Below are 24,385 nucleotides of genomic sequence, written 5' to 3' on the forward strand. Positions count from 1 at the left end.
TGTACCTGTGTAATGTTAAAAGACTGTTTTTTTGTTTTTGTTTTACAATGGCCTATACATTCTGGTTATTCACATACTGAAAGAGTTTGATTTATCATAAATTATTTTCTTAATTTCGTAATTCTTACCCTATCATTAAATTAAAACATAGGCCTACAGGTCTGTTTTACTTCAGTGCTTACAAACGTAACCATGTAAAAAAAAAAAAAAAAACCTGTCCTCTTAAACAACATAGATTAGTAGACTACATCTACATGTTAATGTCAGTTTAATATCCATATTCTGTTAAAAAGTAATAGTTTTCAAAGTGTTTCAGCAGCCGTTGCTGGTTGCTATGTACAGTGCGCTAGTTGGGATCGGCACGCGCAGTGCACCTGTCAAGTTTGTCAGTTTGCGCGTTTTGGACCAATGAGCGTGACGCGCGTGCCAGCCTCTCAACCAATCACGAGCTCGGGTGTGGGGGGTATGAAAGGCAGGTCCAAGCACGTGAGGTGCAGTGGAGCAGACGCGCCTGCAGCAGGAGCCACAGAGCACAGACCAGCGAGACGCACCGTCCACTTCAACTGGACGATACAACGGCTCGTTTTGCCAGCAGAGGGTGCTCCAAGCTTCGGAATCAATCCACGTTCACTAGGCCTGGGAACTTTTTGGTTACATCATGCAGGTAAAAAAAATATTTTCGTTATTTTTTTTAATTAGGTTTCGTTTATACTTGGTTTCTGTGTGTTTTTGTGTTTTAGGGTTAGTGGTTACATTTTGATCAAGCAAATTTAGCCTCTGAGTCTGAGGCCACACAGCACCATCGATCTTTTAGTTAATCATTTGAATCAATCTGGGAGACGGTTTTGATCGTGTCATTTTTGGCAGCTTGCTGCCTTGTTTTGTTGCTAGCGTCCGTTCAGGACAGGCTAGCTACTGTAAATAATCACGTTGTCAACTGATAATGGTGTTAATTTATACATAACCCGGTCTATTTAAAACCAAGACAATTGACTTTCCTGAAACCCGGAAGTTAAACCGAGCAACGGCCGCTGTAACGTTTTGAAAGTATTACGTTTATGTGGATATTAGTAATATCTCATAAACGTAATACTTTCAAAACGTTACAGCGGCCGTTGCTCGGTTGCTATGGTTACCACGTAGTACGGAGCGGAGATTGGCACGTTAAAGAGCACCTGTGGTAATGTTCGGGTTTGAACTTGGCAGTTGTCAGTTTGGACCTATGGTTTGGACCAATGAGAGTTGACGCCCGCCGTGGTGACGTCATGGCGGTTGACGTTCAGTTTTAAAGCACAGCGCGCCCGACGCACGCCGTGGTGACGTCACAGCGGTTGACGTTCAGGTTTAAAGCACAACGCATTGCGTCCCCCAGGGTTGCCATGTCCGCTTATTATAAGCGATTTTGGGCTTGTTTTTATTTAAAGTTGCTTTTTTGGCTTGTTTAAGCTCACAACGCGTCGCGATGAGACGTGTTGTGCGTCTCGTCTGCGAGGACGCAGCTGGGTTCTATTGGGTAGATTGGCTATTTTCAAATATCCGATGCATATGTTTAAAGTGCTTATGTGGCCTACAGTCGCTTCTTTTGGGCTTGTTTTCATAGACCTGGTTGCTTATTTCTCTCGCAAGATCTGGCAACACTAGTCTAATTATTGTACTGAGGGCATCGCTAGCCAAGGCATGAAGGGAAGATAACTCGTTTTCACCAGTGGAGAGCGCTAACGTTCTTAGTTTAAGTAATGTAACATGAATCACTTTCAGTTCATTATTTTTTAGTTTGTCACGTTAGAAAAACGCTAATAACGGTTGCCTGTTACTTAGACGTTTTGGTTGGTTAAGATCTTATTAACGGTTGGTTGTTTGACATTAGCTCTAGAATACAACTCTCGTAGACTTATTTAATTATGATTCTGACGTTCTCAATCTACGAGAGTTGTAGACACTCCTCCATTGTCACCGGGACTTTCAGCTCCTAGCCTGTCCAGGGCTCCAAACATGTACAAATGCAAACATAAAGGTGCCTACGCCCAAGCCACAAATGTAAACTAACTGTCAGGAGTTCTAGTGCCATGTAACAATCCATACCTTTCAATAAAGAAGTGTTTTAATCCCGTCTGTGGCCGAACGCCATTTTTCACCCTCGTTTACTTCCTGTTTACATTGAGTGTAATTCCGGATTTCACCAGATGCGGCGCGTCACTACCGCCCATTGGGAATTTCCGACAGAATCGCCCACTTAAGAATCGCCCACTTAACCCCCCCCCCAAAAGAAAACCCCTCTTTGCTGAAAATAGAAGATCTACAAGCTCACAACGCACGCCTTGCAGTGCGAGGCGTTGTAAAATTGTAGATCTGCTATTCGTCTCCTCAGAATAGGGATGCTAGGTTCAAGCGGTTGATGTAAAAAAGAGTCCTATCACACAAAGATTTGGCGGCCCCCCTGTAGTAGAGCGAGAGATTTATTTCAAGGCATGTAGATTATTTCACAATCAGAGAAACATTTTTATAATGCTTCATTCTAGCTTGTTAACTTGGTAAGTGAGAAACTATTGTTTTAACTAGCTATTCTTATTGTTTTATATTCATTCATGTATTCATGTATATTGTTGTAATCATTTCATTTTGTGTGTCATTTTACAGGTAAAAGCTGAATTGGAGAAGGCAAAATGAAGATAGCTTGTAGAAGAGAGGAGGAAATGAAAAGGCGAAGAGACGACAGAGATGGAGAGAAGATGAGGTATTTGTTCGATCTGAAGGCATTGAGGTAAATTCACTCCATCAGAGGAGGTAAGATCAAAGCTGATGGACTGACATTTTCCCAAGGCCAACGATAATTTCAGACGAACATTTTTGTTTCCAATGTCCACTTAACTGTATTGTTTTTAGGAGCATATTTGATTGTGTTTTGTGCTTGCTGTTTTTAATGCTTATTCATATAATAATTTCATTTTGAGTGTCATTTTACAGCTAGAAGCTGATGGAGAAGAAGGGAAGATACATGGTAGAAGAAAGGAGGAAGTGAAGTGTTGAAGAGAACGTGAAGATGAAGAGAAGATGAGGTATTTGTTCGATCTGAAGGCATTGAGGTAAATTCACTCCATCAGAGGAGGTAAGATCAAAGCTGATGGACTAACATTTTCTCAAGGCCAACGATAATTTCAGACGAATATTTTTGTTTCCAATGTCCACTTAACTGTATTGTTTTTAGGAGCATATTTGATTTTGTTGTGTGCTTGCTGTTTTTAATGCTTATTCATATAATCATTTCATTTTGAGTGTCATTTTACAGCTAGAAGCTGATGGAGAAGAAGGGAAGATACATGGTAGAAGGAAGGAGGAAGTGAAGTGTTGAAGAGAACGTGAAGATGAAGAGAAGATGAGGTATTTGTTCGATCTGAAGGCATTGAGGTAAATTCACTCCATCAGAGGAGGTAAGATCAAAGCTGATGGACTGACATTTTCTCAAGGCCAACGATAATTTCAGACGAACATTTTTGTTTCCAATGTGTTACCAAGCACAACAATTTATTGTACTGACATTTTAATAATGCTTCCTAGCTTGTTAACTGGTAATTATGTAAATGTTTCCTTTCATTACAGTACTACACATGTTTGATGTTCTGTAAGTATGAACTAGGTACGGTATGAAATGTCCACTTGACTGTATTGTTTTTAGGAGCATATTTGATTTTGTTTTGTGCTTGCTTTTTTAATGCTTATTCATATAATCATTTCATTTTGAGTGTCATTTTACAGCTAGAAGCTGATGGAAAAGAAGTGAAGATACATGGTGGAAGAGAGGAGGAAGTGAAGTCTTGAAGAGAACGTGAAGAGAAGATGAGGTATTTGTTCGATCTGAAGGCATTGAGGTAAATTCACTCCATCAGAGGAGGTAAGATCAAAGCTGATGGACTGACATTTACTCAAGGCCAACGATAATTTCAGACGAACATTTTTGTTTCCAATGTCCACTTAACTCTATTGTTTTTAGGAGCATATTTGATTTTGTTTTGTGCTTGCTGTTTTTAATGCTTATTCATATAATCATTTCATTTTGAGTGTCATTTTACAGCTAGAAGCTGATGGAGAAGAAGGGAAGATACATGGTAGAAGAGAGGAGGAAGTGAAGTGTTGAAGAGAACGTGAAGATGAAGAGAAGATGAGGTATTTGTTCGATCTGAAGGCATTGAGGTAAATTCACTCCATCAGGAGGTAAGATCAAAGCTGATGGACTGACTTTTTCTCAAGGCCAACGATAATTTCAGACGAACATTTCTGTTTCCAATGTCCACTTAACTGTATTGTTTTTAAGAGCATATTTGATTGTGTTGTGTGCTTGCTGTTTTTAATGCTTATTCATGTAATCATTTCATTTTGAGTGTCATTTTACAGCTAGAAGCTGATGGAAAAGAAGGGAAGATACATGGTAGAAGAGAGGAGGAAGTGAAGTGTTGAAGAGAACGTGAAGAGAAGATGAGGTATTTGTTCGATCTGAAGGCATTGAGGTAAATTCACTCCATCAGGAGGTAAGATCAAAGCTGATGGACTGACTTTTTCTCAAGGCCAACGATAATTTCAGACGAACATTTCTGTTTCCAATGTCCACTTAACTGTATTGTTTTTAGGAGCATATTTGATGTTGTTGTGTGCTTGCTGTTTTTAATGCTTATTCATGTAATCATTTCATTTTGAGTGTCATTTTACAGCTAGAAGCTGATGGAGAAGAAGGGAAGATACATGGTAGAAGAGAGGAGGAAGTGAAGTGTTGAAGAGAACGTGAAGATGAAGAGAAGATGAGGTATTTGTTCGATCTGAAGGCATTGAGGTAAATTCACTCCATCAGAGGAGGTAAGATCAAAGCTGATGGACTGACATTTTCTCAAGGCCAACGATAATTTCAGACGAACATTTTTGTTTCCAATGTGTTACCAAGCACAACAATTTATTATACTAACATTTTGATAATGCTTCCTATCTTGTTAACTGGTAATTATGTAAATGTGTCCTTTCATTACAGTACTACAAATGTTTGATGTTCTATGTAAGTATGAACTAGGTATGGTATGAAATGTCCACTTAACTGTATTGTTTTAGGATCATATTTGATTTTGTTATGTGTTTGCTTTTTTTAATGCTTATTCATATAATCATTTCATTTTGAGTGTCATTTTACAGCTAGAAGCTGATGGAAAAGAAGGGAAGATACATGGTAGAAGAGAGGAGGAAGTGAAGTGTTGAAGAGAACGTGAAGAGAAGATGAGGTATTTGTTCGATCTGAAGGCATTGAGGTAAATTCACTCCATCAGGAGGTAAGATCAAAGCTGATGGACTGACTTTTTCTCAAGGCCAACGATAATTTCAGACGAACATTTTTATTTCCAATGTCCACTTAACTGTATTGTTTTTAGGAGCATATTTAAAGGTAGGGTAAGTGATATTTTTGGGTTAAAACAAAAAGCATTTTGTTAAAAGGTTAAAGCACTATATTCTGATAGTAATCATTGCTATAGAGTGTTTGTTCAGTAACAGGAGTCTCCCCGTGTCTCCAGCTCTTTAATAAACAGAAAATACATTTTCTGGTAGGTGTCAAAATCTCAGCCAATCAGGAGAAAGTACCCATTTTAAGCTTAATTTTTATAGTGTTCCAGTTAAAATTTTGCATGCTCATTTCTTAGTGTCATCACTTCCAATTTCACTTGTTTAATCTATATCCTGATTGAGTTCTCTATCCTGTTTGGATAAAATTGGAAATGAAACTGAAACTGAAATGAAAATGCATTTTCTGTTTTATAAAGAGCTGGAGAGACATGGAGACTCCTTATATGGACAGGACACTCTATAGTAATGAGCACTATCAGAACATAGACCCATTTTGCAATTATTTGAATAATTGCAAATCACTTACCCTACCTTTAATTGTGTTGTGTTTTTGCTGTTTTTAATGCTTAGTTATTCATGTAATCATTTCATTTTGAGTGTCATTTTACAGCTAGAAGCTGATGGAGAAGAAGGGAAGATACATGGTAGAAGAGAGGAGGAAGTGAAGTGTTGAAGAGAACGTGAAGATGAAGAGAAGATGAGGTATTTGTTCGATCTGAAGGCATTGACGTAAATTCACTCCATCAGAGGAGGTAAGATCAAAGCTGATGGACTGACATTTTCTCAAGGCCAACGATAATTTCAGACGAACATTTTTGTTTCCAATGTGTTACCAAGCACAACAATTTATTATACTAACATTTTGATAATGCTTCCTATCTTGTTAACTGGTAATTATGTAAATGTGTCCTTTCATTACAGTACTACACATGTTTGATGTTCTATGTAAGTATGAACTAGGTATGGTATGAAATGTCCACTTAACTGTATTGTTTTAGGATCATATTTGATTTTGTTATGTGTTTGCTTTTTTTAATGCTTATTCATATAATCATTTCATTTTGAGTGTCATTTTACAGCTAGAAGCTGATGGAAAAGAAGGGAAGATACATGGTAGAAGAGAGGAGGAAGTGAAGTGTTGAAGAGAACGTGAAGAGAAGATGAGGTATTTGTTCGATCTGAAGGCATTGAGGTAAGTTCACTCCATCAGGAGGTAAGATCAAAGCTGATGGACTGACTTTTTCTCAAGGCCAACGATAATTTCAGACGAACATTTCTGTTTCCAATGTCCACTTAACTGTATTGTTTTTAGGAGCATATTTGATGTTGTTGTGTGCTTGCTGTTTTTAATGCTTATTCATGTAATCATTTCATTTTGAGTGTCATTTTACAGCTAGAAGCTGATGGAGAAGAAGGGAAGATACATAGAAGAGAGGAGGAAGTGAAGTGTTGAAGAGAACGTGAAGAGAAGATGAGGTATTTGTTCGATCTGAAGGCATTGAGGTAAATTCACTCCATCAGAGGAGGTAAGATCAAAGCTGATGGACTGACATTTTCTCAAGGCCAACGATAATTTCAGACGAACATTTTTGTTTCCAATGTCCACTTAACTGTATTGTTTTTAGGAGCATATTTAATTGTGTTGTGTTTTTGCTGTTTTTAATGCTTAGTTATTCATGTAATCATTTCATTTTGAGTGTCATTTTACAGCTAGAAGCTGATGGAGAAGAAGGGAAGATACATGGTAGAAGAGAGGAGGAAGTGAAGTGTTGAAGAGAACGTGAAGATGAAGAGAAGATGAGGTATTTGTTCGATCTGAAGGCATTGAGGTAAATTCACTCCATCAGAGGAGGTAAGATCAAAGCTGATGGACTGATCTTTTCCCAAGGCCAACGATAATTTCAGACGAACATTTTTGTTTCCAATGTCCACTTAACTGTATTGTTTTGATTGTGTTGTGTGCTTGCTGTTTTTAATACTTATTCATATAATCATTTCATTTTGAGTGTCATTTTACAGCTAGAAGCTGATGGAAAAGAAGGGAACATACATGGTAGAAGAGAGGAGGAAGTGAAGTGTTGAAGAGAACGTGAAGATGAAGAGAAGATGAGGTATTGTTCGATCTGAAGGCATTGAGGTAAATTCACTCCATCAGAGGAGGTAAGATCAAAGCTGATGGACTGACATTTTCCCAAGGCCAACGATAATTTCAGACGAACATTTTTGTTTCCAATGTCCACTTAACTGTATTGTTTTTAGAAGCATATTTGATTGTGTTTTGTGCTTGCTGTTTTTAATGCTTATTCATATAATCATTTCATTTTGAGTGTCATTTTACAGTTAGAAGCTGATGGAGAAGAAGGGAAGATACATAGAAGAGAGGAGGAAGTGAAGTGTTGAAGAGAACGTGAAGAGAAGATGAGGTATTTGTTCGATCTGAAGGCATTGAGGTAAATTCACTCCATCAGAGGAGGTAAGATCAAAGCTGATGGACTGACATTTTCTCAAGGCCAACGATAATTTCAGACGAACATTTTTGTTTCCAATGTCCACTTAACTGTATTGTTTTTAGGAGCATATTTAATTGTGTTGTGTTTTTGCTGTTTTTAATGCTTAGTTATTCATGTAATCATTTCATTTTGAGTGTCATTTTACAGCTAGAAGCTGATGGAGAAGAAGGGAAGATACATGGTAGAAGAGAGGAGGAAGTGAAGTGTTGAAGAGAACGTGAAGATGAAGAGAAGATGAGGTATTTGTTCGATCTGAAGGCATTTAGGTAAATTCACTCCATCAGAGGAGGTAAGATCAAAGCTGATGGACTGATTTTTTCCCAAGGCCAACGATAATTTCAGACGAACATTTTTGTTTCCAATGTCCACTTAACTGTATTGTTTTGATTGTGTTGTGTGCTTGCTGTTTTTAATACTTATTCATATAATCATTTCATTTTGAGTGTCATTTTACAGCTAGAAGCTGATGGAAAAGAAGGGAACATACATGGTAGAAGAGAGGAGGAAGTGAAGTGTTGAAGAGAACGTGAAGAGAAGATGAGGTATTTGTTCGATCTGAAGGCATTGAGGTAAATTCACTCCATCAGGAGGTAAGATCAAAGCTGATGGACTGACATTTTCCCAAGGCCAACGATAATTTCAGACGAACATTTTTGTTTCCAATGTCCACTTAACTGTATTGTTTTTAGGAGCATATTTGATTGTGTTGTGTGCTTGCTGTTTTTAATGCTTATTCATATAATCATTTCATTTTGAGTGTCATTTTACAGCTAGAAGCTGATGGAGAAGAAGGGAAGATACATGGTAGAAGAGAGGAGGAAGTGAAGTGTTGAAGAGAACGTGAAGATGAGGTATTTGTTCGATCTGAAGGCATTGAGGTAAATTCACTCCATCAGAGGAGGTAAGATCAAAGCTGATGGACTGACATTTTCCCAAGGCCAACGATAATTTCAGACGAACATTTTTGTTTCCAATGTCCACTTAACTGTATTGTTTTTAGAAGCATATTTGATTGTGTTTTGTGCTTGCTGTTTTTAATGCTTATTCATATAATCATTTCATTTTGAGTGTCATTTTACAGTTAGAAGCTGATGGAGAAGAAGGGAAGATACATAGAAGAGAGGAGGAAGTGAAGTGTTGAAGAGAACGTGAAGAGAAGATGAGGTATTTGTTCGATCTGAAGGCATTGAGGTAAATTCACTCCATCAGAGGAGGTAAGATCAAAGCTGATGGACTGACATTTTCTCAAGGCCAACGATAATTTCAGACGAACATTTTTGTTTCCAATGTGTTACCAAGCACAACAATTTATTATACTAACATTTTGATAGTGCTTCCTAGCTTGTTAAATGGTCATTATGTAAATGTTTCCTTTCATTACAGTACTACACATGTTTGATGTTCTGTAAGTATGAACTAGGTACGGTATGAAATGTCCACTTAACTGTATTGTTTTTAGGAGCATATTTAATTGTGTTGTGTTGTTGCTGTTTCTAATACTTATTCATGTAATCATTTCATTTTGAGTGTCATTTTACAGCTAGAAGCTGATGGAGAAGAAGGGAAGATACATGGTAGAAGAGAGGAGGAAGTGAAGTGTTGAAGAGAACGTGAAGATGAAGAGAAGATGAGGTATTTGTTCGATCTGAAGGCATTGAGGTAAATTCACTCCATCAGAGGAGGTAAGATCAAAGCTGATGGACTGACATTTTCCCAAGGCCAACGATAATTTCAGACGAACATTTTTGTTTCCAATGTCCACTTAACTGTATTGTTTTTAGAAGCATATTTGATTGTGTTTTGTGCTTGCTGTTTTTAATGCTTATTCATATAATCATTTCATTTTGAGTGTCATTTTACAGTTAGAAGCTGATGGAGAAGAAGGGAAGATACATAGAAGAGAGGAGGAAGTGAAGTGTTGAAGAGAACGTGAAGAGAAGATGAGGTATTTGTTCGATCTGAAGGCATTGAGGTAAATTCACTCCATCAGAGGAGGTAAGATCAAAGCTGATGGACTGACATTTTCTCAAGGCCAACGATAATTTCAGACGAACAGTTTTGTTTCCAATGTCCACTTAACTGTATTGTTTTTAGGAGCATATTTAATTGTGTTGTGTTTTTGCTGTTTTTAATGCTTAGTTATTCATGTAATCATTTCATTTTGAGTGTCATTTTACAGCTAGAAGCTGATGGAGAAGAAGGGAAGATACATGGTAGAAGAGAGGAGGAAGTGAAGTGTTGAAGAGAACGTGAAGATGAAGAGAAGATGAGGTATTTGTTCGATCTGAAGGCATTGAGGTAAATTCACTCCATCAGAGGAGGTAAGATCAAAGCTGATGGACTGACATTTTCTCAAGACCAACGATAATTTCAGACGAACATTTTTGTTTCCAATGTGTTACCAAGCACAACAATTTATTATACTAACATTTTGATAGTGCTTCCTAGCTTGTTAACTGGTCATTATGTAAATGTTTCCTTTCATTACAGTACTACACATGTTTGATGTTCTGTAAGTATGAACTAGGTACGGTATGAAATGTCCACTTAACTGTATTGTTTTTAGGAGCATATTTAATTGTGTTGTGTTTTTGCTTTTTCTAATGCTTATTCATGTAACCATTTCATTTTGAGTGTCATTTTACAGCTAGAAGCTGATGGAGAAGAAGGGAAGATACATGGTAGAAGAGAGGAGGAAGTGAAGTGTTGAAGAGAAGGTGAAGATGAAGTGAAGATGAGGTATTTGTTCGATCTGAAGGCATTGAGGTAAATTCACTCCATCAGAGGAGGTAAGATCAAAGCTGATGGACTGACATTTTCCCAAGGCCAACGATAATTTCAGACGAACATTTTTGTTTCCAATGTCCACTTAACTGTATTGTTTTTAGAAGCATATTTCATTGTGTTTTGTGCTTGCTGTTTTTAATGCTTATTCATATAATCATTTCATTTTGAGTGTCATTTTACAGTTAGAAGCTGATGGAGAAGAAGGGAAGATACATAGAAGAGAGGAGGAAGTGAAGTGTTGAAGAGAACGTGAAGATGAAGAGAAGATGAGGTATTTGTTCGATCTGAAGGCATTGAGGTAAATTCACTCCATTAGAGGAGGTAAGATCAAAGCTGATGGACTGACGTTTTCTCAAGGCCAACGATAATTTCAGACGAACATTTTTGTTTCCAATGTCCACTTAACTGTATTGTTTTTAGGAGCATATTTAATTGTGTTGTGTTTTTGCTGTTTTTAATGCTTAGTTATTCATGTAATCATTTCATTTTGAGTGTCATTTTACAGCTAGAAGCTGATGGAGAAGAAGGGAAGATACATGGTAGAAGAGAGGAGGAAGTGAAGTGTTGAAGAGAACGTGAAGATGAAGAGAAGATGAGGTATTTGTTCGATCTGAAGGCATTGAGGTAAATTCACTCCATTAGAGGAGGTAAGATCAAAGCTGATGGACTGACGTTTTCTCAAGGCCAACGATAATTTCAGACGAACATTTTTGTTTCCAATGTCCACTTAACTGTATTGTTTTTAGAAGCATATTTGATTGTGTTTTGTGCTTGCTGTTTTTAATGCTTATTCATATAATCATTTCATTTTGAGTGTCATTTTACAGTTAGAAGCTGATGGAGAAGAAGGGAAGATACATAGAAGAGAGGAGGAAGTGAAGTGTTGAAGAGAACGTGAAGAGAAGATGAGGTATTTGTTCGATCTGAAGGCATTGAGGTAAATTCACTCCATCAGAGGAGGTAAGATCAAAGCTGATGGACTGACATTTTCTCAAGGCCAACGATAATTTCAGACGAACAGTTTTGTTTCCAATGTGTTACCAAGCACAACAATTTATTATACTAACATTTTGATAGTGCTTCCTAGCTTGTTAAATGGTCATTATGTAAATGTTTCCTTTCATTACAGTACTACACATGTTTGATGTTCTGTAAGTATGAACTAGGTACGGTATGAAATGTCCACTTAACTGTATTGTTTTTAGGAGCATATTTAATTGTGTTGTGTTGTTGCTGTTTCTAATGCTTATTCATGTAATCATTTCATTTTGAGTGTCATTTTACAGCTAGAAGCTGATGGAGAAGAAGGGAAGATACATGGTAGAAGAGAGGAGGAAGTGAAGTGTTGAAGAGAACGTAAAGATGAAGAGAAGATGAGGTATTTGTTCGATCTGAAGGCATTGAGGTAAATTCACTCCATCAGAGGAGGTAAGATCAAAGCTGATGGACTGACATTTTCCCAAGGCCAACGATAATTTCAGACGAACATTTTTGTTTCCAATGTCCACCTAACTGTATTGTTTTTAGAAGCATATTTGATTGTGTTTTGTGCTTGCTGTTTTTAATGCTTATTCATATAATCATTTCATTTTGAGTGTCATTTTACAGTTAGAAGCTGATGGAGAAGAAGGGAAGATACATAGAAGAGAGGAGGAAGTGAAGTGTTGAAGAGAACGTGAAGAGAAGATGAGGTATTTGTTCGATCTGAAGGCATTGAGGTAAATTCACTCCATCAGAGGAGGTAAGATCAAAGCTGATGGACTGACATTTTCTCAAGGCCAACGATAATTTCAGACGAACAGTTTTGTTTCCAATGTCCACTTAACTGTATTGTTTTTAGGAGCATATTTAATTGTGTTGTGTTTTTGCTGTTTTTAATGCTTAGTTATTCATGTAATCATTTCATTTTGAGTGTCATTTTACAGCTAGAAGCTGATGGAGAAGAAGGGAAGATACATGGTAGAAGAGAGGAGGAAGTGAAGTGTTGAAGAGAACGTGAAGATGAAGAGAAGATGAGGTATTTGTTCGATCTGAAGGCATTGAGGTAAATTCACTCCATCAGAGGAGGTAAGATCAAAGCTGATGGACTGACATTTTCTCAAGACCAACGATAATTTCAGACGAACATTTTTGTTTCCAATGTGTTACCAAGCACAACAATTTATTATACTAACATTTTGATAGTGCTTCCTAGCTTGTTAACTGGTCATTATGTAAATGTTTCCTTTCATTACAGTACTACACATGTTTGATGTTCTGTAAGTATGAACTAGGTACGGTATGAAATGTCCACTTAACTGTATTGTTTTTAGGAGCATATTTAATTGTGTTGTGTTTTTGCTTTTTCTAATGCTTATTCATGTAATCATTTCATTTTGAGTGTCATTTTACAGCTAGAAGCTGATGGAGAAGAAGGGAAGATACATGGTAGAAGAGAGGAGGAAGTGAAGTGTTGAAGAGAAGGTGAAGATGAAGTGAAGATGAGGTATTTGTTCGATCTGAAGGCATTGAGGTAAATTCACTCCATCAGAGGAGGTAAGATCAAAGCTGATGGACTGACATTTTCCCAAGGCCAACGATAATTTCAGACGAACATTTTTGTTTCCAATGTCCACTTAACTGTATTGTTTTTAGAAGCATATTTCATTGTGTTTTGTGCTTGCTGTTTTTAATGCTTATTCATATAATCATTTCATTTTGAGTGTCATTTTACAGTTAGAAGCTGATGGAGAAGAAGGGAAGATACATAGAAGAGAGGAGGAAGTGAAGTGTTGAAGAGAACGTGAAGATGAAGAGAAGATGAGGTATTTGTTCGATCTGAAGGCATTGAGGTAAATTCACTCCATTAGAGGAGGTAAGATCAAAGCTGATGGACTGACGTTTTCTCAAGGCCAACGATAATTTCAGACGAACATTTTTGTTTCCAATGTCCACTTAACTGTATTGTTTTTAGGAGCATATTTAATTGTGTTGTGTTTTTGCTGTTTTTAATGCTTAGTTATTCATGTAATCATTTCATTTTGAGTGTCATTTTACAGCTAGAAGCTGATGGAGAAGAAGGGAAGATACATGGTAGAAGAGAGGAGGAAGTGAAGTGTTGAAGAGAACGTGAAGATGAAGAGAAGATGAGGTATTTGTTCGATCTGAAGGCATTGAGGTAAATTCACTCCATCAGAGGAGGTAAGATCAAAGCTGATGGACTGACATTTTCTCAAGGCCAACGATAATTTCAGACGAACATTTTTGTTTCCAATGTGTTACCAAGCACAACAATTTATTATACTAACATTTTGATAGTGCTTCCTAGCTTGTTAACTGGTCATTATGTAAATGTTTCCTTTCATTACAGTACTACACATGTTTGATGTTCTGTAAGTATGAACTAGGTACGGTATGAAATGTCCACTTAACTGTATTGTTTTTAGGAGCATATTTAATTGTGTTGTGTTTTTGCTGTTTCTAATGCTTATTCATGTAATCATTTCATTTTGAGTGTCATTTTACAGCTAGAAGCTGATGGAGAAGAAGGGAAGATACATGGTAGAAGAGAGGAGGAAGTGAAGTGTTGAAGAGAAGATGAGGTATTTGTTCGATCTGAAGGCATTGATGTAAATTCACTCCATCAGAGGAGGTAAGATCAAAGCTGATGGACTGACATTTTCCCAAGGCCAACGATAATTTCAGACGAACATTTTTGTTTCCAATGTCCACTTAACTGTATTGTTTTAGGAGCATATTTGATTGTGTTTTGTGCTTGCTGTTTTTAATGCTTATTCATATAATCATTTCATTTTGAGTGTCATTTTACAGCTAGAAGCTGATGGAGAAGAAGGGAAGATACATGGTAGGAGGAAGTGAAGTGTTGAAGAGAACGTGAAGATGAAGAGAAGATGAGGTATTTGTTCGATCTGAAGGCATTGAGGTAAATTCACTCCATCAGGAGGTAAGATCAAAGCTGATGGACTGACATTTTCCCAAGGCCAACGATAATTTCAGACGAACATTTTTGTTTCCAATGTCCACTTAACTGTATTGTTTTTAGAAGCATATTTCATTGTGTTTTGTGCTTGCTGTTTTTAATGCTTAGTTATTCATGTAATCATTTCATTTTGAGTGTCATTTTACAGCTAGAAGCTGATGGAGAAGAAGGGAAGATACATGGTAGAAGAGAGGAGGAAGTGAAGTGTTGAAGAGAACGTGAAGATGAAGAGAAGATGAGGTATTTGTTCGATCTGAAGGCATTGAGGTAAATTCACTCCATCAGAGGAGGTAAGATCAAAGCTGATGGACTGATTTTTTCCCAAGGCCAACGATAATTTCAGACGAACATTTTTGTTTCCAATGTCCACTTAACTGTATTGTTTTGATTGTGTTGTGTGCTTGCTGTTTTTAATACTTATTCATATAATCATTTCATTTTGAGTGTCATTTTACAGCTAGAAGCTGATGGAAAAGAAGGGAACATACATGGTAGAAGAGAGGAGGAAGTGAAGTGTTGAAGAGAACGTGAAGATGAAGAGAAGATGAGGTATTTGTTCGATCTGAAGGCATTGAGGTAAATTCACTCCATCAGAGGAGGTAAGATCAAAGCTGATGGACTGACATTTTCCCAAGGCCAACGATAATTTCAGACGAACATTTTTGTTTCCAATGTCCACTTAACTGTATTGTTTTTAGAAGCATATTTGATTGTGTTTTGTGCTTGCTGTTTTTAATGCTTATTCATATAATCATTTCATTTTGAGTGTCATTTTACAGTTAGAAGCTGATGGAGAAGAAGGGAAGATACATAGAAGAGAGGAGGAAGTGAAGTGTTGAAGAGAACGTGAAGAGAAGATGAGGTATTTGTTCGATCTGAAGGCATTGAGGTAAATTCACTCCATCAGAGGAGGTAAGATCAAAGCTGATGGACTGACATTTTCTCAAGGCCAACGATAATTTCAGACGAACATTTTTGTTTCCAATGTCCACTTAACTGTATTGTTTTTAGGAGCATATTTAATTGTGTTGTGTTTTTGCTGTTTTTAATGCTTAGTTATTCATGTAATCATTTCATTTTGAGTGTCATTTTACAGCTAGAAGCTGATGGAAAAGAAGGGAACATACATGGTAGAAGAGAGGAGGAAGTGAAGTGTTGAAGAGAACGTGAAGATGAAGAGAAGATGAGGTATTTGTTCGATCTGAAGGCATTGAGGTAAATTCACTCCATCAGAGGAGGTAAGATCAAAGCTGATGGACTGACATTTTCCCAAGGCCAACGATAATTTCAGACGAACATTTTTGTTTCCAATGTCCACTTAACTGTATTGTTTTTAGAAGCATATTTGATTGTGTTTTGTGCTTGCTGTTTTTAATGCTTATTCATATAATCATTTCATTTTGAGTGTCATTTTACAGTTAGAAGCTGATGGAGAAGAAGGGAAGATACATAGAAGAGAGGAGGAAGTGAAGTGTTGAAGAGAACGTGAAGAGAAGATGAGGTATTTGTTCGATCTGAAGGCATTGAGGTAAATTCACTCCATCAGAGGAGGTAAGATCAAAGCTGATGGACTGACATTTTCTCAAGGCCAACGATAATTTCAGACGAACATTTTTGTTTCCAATGTCCACTTAACTGTATTGTTTTTAGGAGCATATTTGATTGTGTTGTGTGCTTGCTGTTTTTAATGCTTATTCATATAATCATTTCATTTTGAGTGTCATTTTACAGCTAGAAGCTGATGGAGAAGAAGGGAAGATACATGGTAGAAGAGAGGAGGAAGTGAAGTGTTGAAGAGAACGTGAAGATGAGGTATTTGTTCGATCTGAAGGCATTGAGGTAAATTCACTCCATCAGAGGAGGTAAGATCAAAGCTGATGGACTGACATTTTCCCAAGGCCAACGATAATTTCAGACGAACATTTTTGTTTCCAATGTCCACTTAACTGTATTGTTTTTAGAAGCATATTTAATTGTGTTTTGTGCTTGCTGTTTTTAATGCTTATTCATATAATCATTTCATTTTGAGTGTCATTTTACAGTTAGAAGCTGATGGAGAAGAAGGGAAGATACATAGAAGAGAGGAGGAAGTGAAGTGTTGAAGAGAACGTGAAGAGAAGATGAGGTATTTGTTCGATCTGAAGGCATTGAGGTAAATTCACTCCATCAGAGGAGGTAAGATCAAAGCTGATGGACTGACATTTTCTCAAGGCCAACGATAATTTCAGACGAACATTTTTGTTTCCAATGTCCACTTAACTGTATTGTTTTAGGAGCATATTTAATTGTGTTGTGTTTTTGCTGTTTTTAATGCTTAGTTATTCATGTAATCATTTCATTTTGAGTGTCATTTTACAGCTAGAAGCTGATGGAGAAGAAGGGAAGATACATGGTAGAAGAGAGGAGGAAGTGAAGTGTTGAAGAGAACGTGAAGATGAAGAGAAGATGAGGTATTTGTTCGATCTGAAGGCATTGAGGTAAATTCACTCCATCAGAGGAGGTAAGATCAAAGCTGATGGACTGATTTTTTCCCAAGGCCAACGATAATTTCAGACGAACATTTTTGTTTCCAATGTCCACTTAACTGTATTGTTTTGATTGTGTTGTGTGCTTGCTGTTTTTAATACTTATTCATATAATCATTTCATTTTGAGTGTCATTTTACAGCTAGAAGCTGATGGAAAAGAAGGGAACATACATGGTAGAAGAGAGGAGGAAGTGAAGTGTTGAAGAGAACGTGAAGAGAAGATGAGGTATTTGTTCGATCTGAAGGCATTGAGGTAAATTCACTCCATCAGGAGGTAAGATCAAAGCTGATGGACTGACATTTTCCCAAGGCCAACGATAATTTCAGACGAACATTTTTGTTTCCAATGTCCACTTAACTGTATTGTTTTTAGGAGCATATTTGATTGTGTTGTGTGCTTGCTGTTTTTAATGCTTATTCATATAATCATTTCATTTTGAGTGTCATTTTACAGCTAGAAGCTGATGGAGAAGAAGGGAAGATACATGGTAGAAGAGAGGAGGAAGTGAAGTGTTGAAGAGAACGTGAAGATGAAGAGAAGATGAGGTATTTGTTCGATCTGAAGGCATTGAGGTAAATTCACTCCATCAGAGGAGGTAAGATCAAAGCTGATGGACTGACATTTTCCCAAGGCCAACGATAATTTCAGACGAACATTTTTGTTTCCAATGTCCACTTAACTGTATTGTTTTTAGAAGCATATTTGATTGTGTTTTGTGCTTGCTGTTTTTAATGCTTATTCATATAATCATTTCATTTTGAGTGTCATTTTACAGTTAGAAGCTGATGGAGAAGAAGGGAAGATACATAGAAGAGAAGAGGAAGTGAAGTGTTGAAGAGAACGTGAAGAGAAGATGAGGTATTTGTTCGATCTGAAGGCATTGAGGTAAATTCACTCCATCAGAGGAGGTAAGATCAAAGCTGATGGACTGACATTTTCTCAAGGCCAACGATAATTTCAGACGAACATTTTTGTTTCCAATGTGTTACCAAGCACAACAATTTATTATACTAACATTTTGATAGTGCTTCCTAGCTTGTTAAATGGTCATTATGTAAATGTTTCCTTTCATTACAGTACTACACATGTTTGATGTTCTGTAAGTATGAACTAGGTACGGTATGAAATGTCCACTTAACTGTATTGTTTTTAGGAGCATATTTAATTGTGTTGTGTTGTTGCTGTTTCTAATGCTTATTCATGTAATCATTTCATTTTGAGTGTCATTTTACAGCTAGAAGCTGATGGAGAAGAAGGGAAGATACATGGTAGAAGAGAGGAGGAAGTGAAGTGTTGAAGAGAACGTGAAGATGAAGAGAAGATGAGGTATTTGTTCGATCTGAAGGCATTGAGGTAAATTCACTCCATCAGAGGAGGTAAGATCAAAGCTGATGGACTGACATTTTCCCAAGGCCAACGATAATTTCAGACGAACATTTTTGTTTCCAATGTCCACTTAACTGTATTGTTTTTAGAAGCATATTTGATTGTGTTTTGTGCTTGCTGTTTTTAATGCTTATTCATATAATCATTTCATTTTGAGTGTCATTTTACAGTTAGAAGCTGATGGAGAAGAAGGGAAGATACATAGAAGAGAGGAGGAAGTGAAGTGTTGAAGAGAACGTGAAGAGAAGATGAGGTATTTGTTCGATCTGAAGGCATTGAGGTAAATTCACTCCATCAGAGGAGGTAAGATCAAAGCTGATGGACTGACATTTTCTCAAGGCCAACGATAATTTCAGACGAACAGTTTTGTTTCCAATGTCCACTTAACTGTATTGTTTTTAGGAGCATATTTAATTGTGTTGTGTTTTTGCTGTTTTTAATGCTTAGTTATTCATGTAATCATTTCATTTTGAGTGTCATTTTACAGCTAGAAGCTGATGGAGAAGAAGGGAAGATACATGGTAGAAGAGAGGAGGAAGTGAAGTGTTGAAGAGAACGTGAAGATGAAGAGAAGATGAGGTATTTGTTCGATCTGAAGGCATTGAGGTAAATTCACTCCATCAGAGGAGGTAAGATCAAAGCTGATGGACTGACATTTTCTCAAGACCAACGATAATTTCAGACGAACATTTTTGTTTCCAATGTGTTACCAAGCACAACAATTTATTATACTAACATTTTGATAGTGCTTCCTAGCTTGTTAACTGGTCATTATGTAAATGTTTCCTTTCATTACAGTACTACACATGTTTGATGTTCTGTAAGTATGAACTAGGTACGGTATGAAATGTCCACTTAACTGTATTGTTTTTAGGAGCATATTTAATTGTGTTGTGTTTTTGCTTTTTCTAATGCTTATTCATGTAATCATTTCATTTTGAGTGTCATTTTACAGCTAGAAGCTGATGGAGAAGAAGGGAAGATACATGGTAGAAGAGAGGAGGAAGTGAAGTGTTGAAGAGAAGGTGAAGATGAAGTGAAGATGAGGTATTTGTTCGATCTGAAGGCATTGAGGTAAATTCACTCCATTAGAGGAGGTAAGATCAAAGCTGATGGACTGACGTTTTCTCAAGGCCAACGATAATTTCAGACGAACATTTTTGTTTCCAATGTCCACTTAACTGTATTGTTTTTAGGAGCATATTTAATTGTGTTGTGTTTTTGCTGTTTTTAATGCTTAGTTATTCATGTAATCATTTCATTTTGAGTGTCATTTTACAGCTAGAAGCTGATGGAGAAGAAGGGAAGATACATGGTAGAAGAGAGGAGGAAGTGAAGTGTTGAAGAGAACGTGAAGATGAGGTATTTGTTCGATCTGAAGGCATTGAGGTAAATTCACTCCATCAGAGGAGGTAAGATCAAAGCTGATGGACTGACATTTTCTCAAGGCCAACGATAATTTCAGACGAACATTTTTGTTTCCAATGTGTTACCAAGCACAACAATTTATTATACTAACATTTTGATAGTGCTTCCTAGCTTGTTAACTGGTCATTATGTAAATGTTTCCTTTCATTACAGTACTACACATGTTTGATGTTCTGTAAGTATGAACTAGGTACGGTATGAAATGTCCACTTAACTGTATTGTTTTTAGGAGCATATTTAATTGTGTTGTGTTTTTGCTGTTTCTAATGCTTATTCATGTAATCATTTCATTTTGAGTGTCATTTTACAGCTAGAAGCTGATGGAGAAGAAGGGAAGATACATGGTAGAAGAGAGGAGGAAGTGAAGTGTTGAAGAGAAGATGAGGTATTTGTTCGATCTGAAGGCATTGATGTAAATTCACTCCATCAGAGGAGGTAAGATCAAAGCTGATGGACTGACATTTTCCCAAGGCCAACGATAATTTCAGACGAACATTTTTGTTTCCAATGTCCACTTAACTGTATTGTTTTTAGAAGCATATTTCATTGTGTTTTGTGCTTGCTGTTTTTAATGCTTATTCATATAATCATTTCATTTTGAGTGTCATTTTACAGTTAGAAGCTGATGGAGAAGAAGGGAAGATACATAGAAGAGAGGAGGAAGTGAAGTGTTGAAGAGAACGTGAAGATGAAGAGAAGATGAGGTATTTGTTCGATCTGAAGGCATTGAGGTAAATTCACTCCATCAGAGGAGGTAAGATCAAAGCTGATGGACTGATTTTTTCCCAAGGCCAACGATAATTTCAGACGAACATTTTTGTTTCCAATGTCCACTTAACTGTATTGTTTTTAGGAGCATATTTGATTGTGTTGTGTGCTTGCTGTTTTTAATGCTTATTCATATAATCATTTCATTTTGAGTGTCATTTTACAGCTAGAAGCTGATGGAGAAGAAGGGAAGATACATGGTAGAAGAGAGGAGGAAGTGAAGTGTTGAAGAGAACGTGAAGATGAGGTATTTGTTCGATCTGAAGGCATTGAGGTAAATTCACTCCATCAGAGGAGGTAAGATCAAAGCTGATGGACTGACATTTTCCCAAAGCCAACGATAATTTCAGACGAACATTTTTGTTTCCAATGTCCACTTAACTGTATTGTTTTTAGAAGCATATTTGATTGTGTTTTGTGCTTGCTGTTTTTAATGCTTATTCATATAATCATTTCATTTTGAGTGTCATTTTACAGTTAGAAGCTGATGGAGAAGAAGGGAAGATACATAGAAGAGAGGAGGAAGTGAAGTGTTGAAGAGAACGTGAAGAGAAGATGAGGTATTTGTTCGATCTGAAGGCATTGAGGTAAATTCACTCCATCAGAGGAGGTAAGATCAAAGCTGATGGACTGACATTTTCTCAAGGCCAACGATAATTTCAGACGAACATTTTTGTTTCCAATGTGTTACCAAGCACAACAATTTATTATACTAACATTTTGATAGTGCTTCCTAGCTTGTTAAATGGTCATTATGTAAATGTTTCCTTTCATTACAGTACTACACATGTTTGATGTTCTGTAAGTATGAACTAGGTACGGTATGAAATGTCCACTTAACTGTATTGTTTTTAGGAGCATATTTAATTGTGTTGTGTTGTTGCTGTTTCTAATGCTTATTCATGTAATCATTTCATTTTGAGTGTCATTTTACAGCTAGAAGCTGATGGAGAAGAAGGGAAGATACATGGTAGAAGAGAGGAGGAAGTGAAGTGTTGAAGAGAACGTGAAGATGAAGAGAAGATGAGGTATTTGTTCGATCTGAAGGCATTGAGGTAAATTCACTCCATCAGAGGAGGTAAGATCAAAGCTGATGGACTGACATTTTCCCAAGGCCAACGATAATTTCAGACGAACATTTTTGTTTCCAATGTCCACTTAACTGTATTGTTTTTAGAAGCATATTTGATTGTGTTTTGTGCTTGCTGTTTTTAATGCTTATTCATATAATCATTTCATTTTGAGTGTCATTTTACAGTTAGAAGCTGATGGAGAAGAAGGGAAGATACATAGAAGAGAGGAGGAAGTGAAGTGTTGAAGAGAACGTGAAGAGAAGATGAGGTATTTGTTCGATCTGAAGGCATTGAGGTAAATTCACTCCATCAGAGGAGGTAAGATCAAAGCTGATGGACTGACATTTTCTCAAGGCCAACGATAATTTCAGACGAACAGTTTTGTTTCCAATGTCCACTTAACTGTATTGTTTTAGGAGCATATTTAATTGTGTTGTGTTTTTGCTGTTTTTAATGCTTAGTTATTCATGTAATCATTTCATTTTGAGTGTCATTTTACAGCTAGAAGCTGATGGAGAAGAAGGGAAGATACATGGTAGAAGAGAGGAGGAAGTGAAGTGTTGAAGAGAACGTGAAGATGAAGAGAAGATGAGGTATTTGTTCGATCTGAAGGCATTGAGGTAAATTCACTCCATCAGAGGAGGTAAGATCAAAGCTGATGGACTGACATTTTCTCAAGACCAACGATAATTTCAGACGAACATTTTTGTTTCCAATGTGTTACCAAGCACAACAATTTATTATACTAACATTTTGATAGTGCTTCCTAGCTTGTTAACTGGTCATTATGTAAATGTTTCCTTTCATTACAGTACTACACATGTTTGATGTTCTGTAAGTATGAACTAGGTACGGTATGAAATGTCCACTTAACTGTATTGTTTTTAGGAGCATATTTAATTGTGTTGTGTTTTTGCTTTTTCTAATGCTTATTCATGTAATCATTTCATTTTGAGTGTCATTTTACAGCTAGAAGCTGATGGAGAAGAAGGGAAGATACATGGTAGAAGAGAGGAGGAAGTGAAGTGTTGAAGAGAAGGTGAAGATGAAGTGAAGATGAGGTATTTGTTCGATCTGAAGGCATTGAGGTAAATTCACTCCATCAGAGGAGGTAAGATCAAAGCTGATGGACTGACATTTTCTCAAGACCAACGATAATTTCAGACGAACATTTTTGTTTCCAATGTCCACTTAACTGTATTGTTTTTAGAAGCATATTTCATTGTGTTTTGTGCTTGCTGTTTTTAATGCTTATTCATATAATCATTTCATTTTGAGTGTCATTTTACAGTTAGAAGCTGATGGAGAAGAAGGGAAGATACATAGAAGAGAGGAGGAAGTGAAGTGTTGAAGAGAACGTGAAGATGAAGAGAAGATGAGGTATTTGTTCGATCTGAAGGCATTGAGGTAAATTCACTCCATTAGAGGAGGTAAGATCAAAGCTGATGGACTGACGTTTTCTCAAGGCCAACGATAATTTCAGACGAACATTTTTGTTTCCAATGTCCACTTAACTGTATTGTTTTTAGGAGCATATTTAATTGTGTTGTGTTTTTGCTGTTTTTAATGCTTAGTTATTCATGTAATCATTTCATTTTGAGTGTCATTTTACAGCTAGAAGCTGATGGAGAAGAAGGGAAGATACATGGTAGAAGAGAGGAGGAAGTGAAGTGTTGAAGAGAACGTGAAGATGAAGAGAAGATGAGGTATTTGTTCGATCTGAAGGCATTGAGGTAAATTCACTCCATCAGAGGAGGTAAGATCAAAGCTGATGGACTGACATTTTCTCAAGGCCAACGATAATTTCAGACGAACATTTTTGTTTCCAATGTGTTACCAAGCACAACAATTTATTATACTAACATTTTGATAGTGCTTCCTAGCTTGTTAACTGGTCATTATGTAAATGTTTCCTTTCATTACAGTACTACACATGTTTGATGTTCTGTAAGTATGAACTAGGTACGGTATGAAATGTCCACTTAACTGTATTGTTTTTAGGAGCATATTTAATTGTGTTGTGTTTTTGCTGTTTCTAATGCTTATTCATGTAATCATTTCATTTTGAGTGTCATTTTACAGCTAGAAGCTGATGGAGAAGAAGGGAAGATACATGGTAGAAGAGAGGAGGAAGTGAAGTGTTGAAGAGAAGATGAGGTATTTGTTCGATCTGAAGGCATTGATGTAAATTCACTCCATCAGAGGAGGTAAGATCAAAGCTGATGGACTGACATTTTCCCAAGGCCAACGATAATTTCAGACGAACATTTTTGTTTCCAATGTCCACTTAACTGTATTGTTTTAGGAGCATATTTGATTGTGTTTTGTGCTTGCTGTTTTTAATGCTTATTCATATAATCATTTCATTTTGAGTGTCATTTTACAGCTAGAAGCTGATGGAGAAGAAGGGAAGATACATGGTAGGAGGAAGTGAAGTGTTGAAGAGAACGTGAAGATGAAGAGAAGATGAGGTATTTGTTCGATCTGAAGGCATTGAGGTAAATTCACTCCATCAGGAGGTAAGATCAAAGCTGATGGACTGACATTTTC

The sequence above is a fragment of the Gymnoscopelus microlampas genome, assembly GCF_963454915.1.
Source record: "Gymnoscopelus microlampas genome assembly, chromosome: 5".
NCBI lineage: Eukaryota > Metazoa > Chordata > Actinopteri > Myctophiformes > Myctophidae > Gymnoscopelus > Gymnoscopelus microlampas.